This window comes from Tympanuchus pallidicinctus, unplaced genomic scaffold, assembly GCF_026119805.1.
Source record: "Tympanuchus pallidicinctus isolate F22 unplaced genomic scaffold, pur_lepc_1.0 scaffold3, whole genome shotgun sequence".
Taxonomy (NCBI): domain Eukaryota; kingdom Metazoa; phylum Chordata; class Aves; order Galliformes; family Phasianidae; genus Tympanuchus; species Tympanuchus pallidicinctus.
The window spans coordinates 65084800-65089311 of record NW_026294747.1 but is presented as its reverse complement, the minus strand read 5'-3'; positions in this window follow the sequence as shown (position 1 = coordinate 65089311).

Genomic DNA, 4512 nt, shown 5'->3' with positions numbered 1-4512 from the left:
ATGGGGGTCACCCACATCTCCATCAGGTGCTCAGAGCCTCATCCAGCCTGACTCCAATGGCTCCAGGAATGGGACATCCACCACATTCCAGTATGAAACGTCAGCCTGAAAAATGCATGGAGGCCTGTTCACCATTTACACAGCAGTGCTGGGGCAGAGGACACAGCGTGCATCACCCAAAAGTTCACTGGAAGACGGTGAAGGTGATCAGGAAGGGAAGTAACTTCCCATGCCTCGCGATCCAAGCTGTAAAAAGGGAAATACTGTGGGAGGCTGTCGCTGCTGGGGAGCAGCGGGTGGCAATTGAATGGGGCTGGGCTGTGGGCACCCACAGACTGTGCTGCGGGGAGAAGCGCCGGGCAGGGCGGTGGGTGCGGGGGGAGCAGCGCTTCTCAGTGCATCTCGCTAGAGGGTGCCCGCTCGCTGCGCTTGCAGCAGCACACAAGCCCCTGCCCAGGCTTGGAGGTTTTGGGCTCCGAGCGTCCTTGCCGGCTCGTCCCGTCCTCTTTTCATTGCCCGAAATCGGTTGCGGTATCTTCTGCACGGTGCGCTTGGGCCAGAGGTGCTGCCTTGAGAGTTGGTGGTGCGCAAGGAGCAAATTGGGTTGATTGTAGGCAGTTCGTTGTTCTGTGTGCAGGAAGCATCCCTCATCTTGGACATGGTTCCCAGATGATGATGCCAGCCGCCTCCAGCCCTCCCTCTGATCCCCAGTGTTCCATTGGGGGTTACCCCGCATGCCTTGGTGGGCTTATGTGCCTCTCTTGTCCCCTTTCCCATCAGTACACTGCAGGAGGGGACTTCACAGGGTTGTTGCTCCCATTGCTGGCTCTTGATCTTGTTGTTATTGCTGTCCTCCCAAAGGCAGGAGATGTGCTGTCCTCTTCCTCTCTGGACATTCTCCTTGCTTCCCTCAGATCATTGCTTTTCAGATTATGTCTGAATTCCCCTCTTGAGCACTCACACCCCTGTTAGACTGGAGCCCACAATGGAGGTCACAAGGACATTCTCCACCCCTCAAAATCATATCCTCAGTCCACACTTCTGTGAAAATGTTGGCCAGACCCAGATCTGAAGCAAGCTTACATATTTGGGAGTGAGCCATTGCCAACCACTTGCTATGCTGTCCTTCAGTCACTTGCATCCTTTCCTCCTTAGTTGTTCCTACTGGAGATAATAGTCAGGCTTTCTGAGCCCAAACCCTGCAACAGCAAATTCACCAATGTCCATGGATCTGCCCATGGGCACTACTGTTACCATCCTGGCAGGGTCTAGGGCAACTTCTCTGAAGGAACTATAATTAATTAAGAAACCATTGGAAAAAAACAATCTCTTGCATCTTCTCTCTTGCGTTTTTATCCTTCCCTCCAACCCTACCAAAGTTTGGAAGCTCACATTTAAAATACAGAGGAGAGCAAAAGGGGAGTGTGCCTTATTTTTGGCAGGCACTGCAGTTGTTAATGAAGAGTGACATTTTCCGAGGCTATGGCAGAACAAGCAGAAGTCCAGCTCTCCATGCTTGGCTCTGCAGAGTGCAAACTGTTGTGCGGCCGAGGCTTTGAAATAAGTTATTCTTATTGTGATTCTTGTTTATAACATCAGATTCATTGTTTGCAATTTTGTTCGGTGGCATCCAATCAATAGCAGACAATAAAATATTATTTCGAGTGGTGTAGACGTTCCACGAGAATGTGATTGATTGCTTTAATTTCTGCCTTCCTCAGTGTTTTTACTAAACCTTGTCTTGATTTCTTTCCTCCTGCCTAGCTCTCTTCAGCGTCAGTTGTTAAATAAAGTGACATATTTATTATATGAGTTTTATTTGACAGATTGCCGGGTGACATATTTTAGATTAATTTTTTCATTTAAAGATGTATGTAAATGTGCATGTGAAATTATATACATACAGACACGCACACACAAATACGTGTACACTGTATAAACACAGCGTGTGCGTGAACTTGCTCAAGGCCAAAATTTCCAAGCACAACTTGAGATTTTGGGTGCTGTTCTTAGGTGTTTGACACCACATTAACGAGCCCAAACTCAATTTCCAGAAGGTGTGTGACCATGCAGTTCAGGTGACCAGGTTAGTGTGTGTTTTATGACATTCCCAACACTCTGATAAAGTTTAACATCTCTTCAGTTGGGCAGCAGTAACAGCCAGGTGATCACTCTTGGTTTTCCATGTTAACCAGGTTAACGTTAAGCCCACCACTGAGAATAGTTACACTAAAACACGTCCTGAAGGTGGCTTGAATGTGTAAATTTTTTACCGTGTTATGTCCAGAAATGTTCTTTGTGAAAAAAGGAAAACCACCACCACCAACAAAAAGGAATTTGTTGGGACTATTTCTAATAATGCTCAGTCCCTTGTGGAACACCTTTCTTTCTTTGAGTCAGGTGTGCATGGAGATTGAAGTCAAGCTCATTTCATGTACAGATATGGGCCATGGGATTTAGTGCATCTCCTAAATTGTGGCCTAAATGAGCTGTTTCTCCCCATAAATACTGCATGACTCCAAGTTAGGTGCCCTGGGACTTAATGGCCAGTCCCAGAAATAAAGGATCTGGAGGAGAAGGCTCTGGGGAGATCTCATCGTGGCCTTCTAGTACTTGAGGGGAGCTTATAAGCAGGAGATGGACTGAATTTTTATACAGAACAATAGTGATAGGACAAGGAGGAATGGCTTTAAACTAAAAGGGGAAATTTAGGTTAGATGTTAAGGGGAATTGAGGGGAAATTCTTTACTCAGAGAGCAGTGAGGCCCTGGCACTGCTGCCCAGAGAGCTGTGTGCGCCCCATCCCTGGAGGTGCTCAGGGCCAGGCTGGATGGAGCTATGGGCAGCTTGAGCTGTGGGGGGCAGCCAGCCCATGGTGGGGGCTGTAAGTGGATGGCCCTTAAGGTCCCTTCTAAGCCAAGCCATTCTATGATTCTATAATTCTGTGATGTCATAGAACACATGGCAACTGCTTCCAGCTTTAAGATATTGGGCTGTAAATCCTAGTCTTGGTAGCGGACTGAACGTTGCTTTGTGATGTGCCCAGTGTGCTGTGGATAAGGAATTTCAGAGCTGAAGAACAGCTGGGTGCTGTGAAACATCCATTCTTGATCCCCAGACGATGACTTCTTTTTTGTACTCTTCTGAATTTTTCATTTAAAATGGAAATTATCTGAACTTGCTTAGCAATGTAGGATGTTCTCATAGCAGAGAAGCGTTAAAGACTTCCTAGGCTCTGAACTGCGTGCTGAAAATAGAGTACATTTGTGTTTATTTTCTAATCCTTTCAGAATGTTGTTGGGGTAGGGCTTAAGCTCAGCCACATCCCTTTTCATGAACATAGCTTGTTGTCTCTGAGCTTAAAGAACACAACCAACAAACAACCAACAAATAAATCCTATTACTCCAAAATATGATTAGTGTTCTGGTTGGAATTATAAATCACCTTCATTTAAAATGCACTGTTGCTACAAGTTAGGATTTGAAAGTACAATCATGCAAATGCCATTTGCAATGTTTTCACTCTAGTAACCTTGGCAATACGGCAAACACCTTTCCTGTTTGATACATACAGTTTTGGAATTTCAATTGTAATGCAGAGAGGGAAGCTGCCAATTTGTGCCACTTCTTGAGGGGAAGAGGTCATTTCTGGGGCAAAATTTGGCTGCCGCTGGAGCCATGCCTTTTAAGTCTGCTGGATTCTGGTGCTTTGTTTTATGTTATTTTACGCTGGTTATATCCAGCTTTACAATATTTAAGCCCTTCTTATAAATCAAAATCACGGAGCATAAATATTTATCAGCAAAAGAAATAAGCTGCACAGTAGACAAGCTCAGGAATAGAAAAAGCCAACTATTGCTTATAAAGGCAAAAACAGCGAGTTATGTTTTCATCCTGTCAAAAGTTAACGTGTAAAAGCAGTCACAGACGCAAGCACCTTAATTCCCTCTTCATTTGATATTAAACACTCCAGATCAGTGTGGATATTCATGCTGCAACTTTGGGGCTGGTACAGGGAAAGAGTAGGGCTTCCCTTGGTCGCTTCTCCTTCCTGCTTAGCAGGCACATAGCCCTGGAAACAGCCCCCACAGTGCTGCTTGACCTGCCAATGTCTGCTGGTGGTTCCTGTTGGTGGACCTGGAGTTGCAGGTCAGCTTTGACCACTGTAGTGTTGTTACCTGCCTGGTGGGGTGAAAGGGATTCTTTGGAAGAGGCATCTCATTGTGAATGTCGTAGAGCCAGAATTTCTGCTTGTGGGTGGAAAAAAACCAACATCCTCAAGAGATGTAATGAGAAACTGACCTTCATTAATCTTTGCCCTCCCACTAAAAAGTTGCTCTGATGTTTTCTCACACAGAAGGCTCCTCAGCAATGCTGATTTTCCAATGGCAGCCACTCTAAGAAATTCCTGTTCCCATCTTCCTCAAGCCATGGCTTTCTGCTCCTGGATGTCAGCCCTGTTCTTTGAGCTGGGCACACCTGAACCTGCTGTACTTCAGAAGGTGAGTGAGA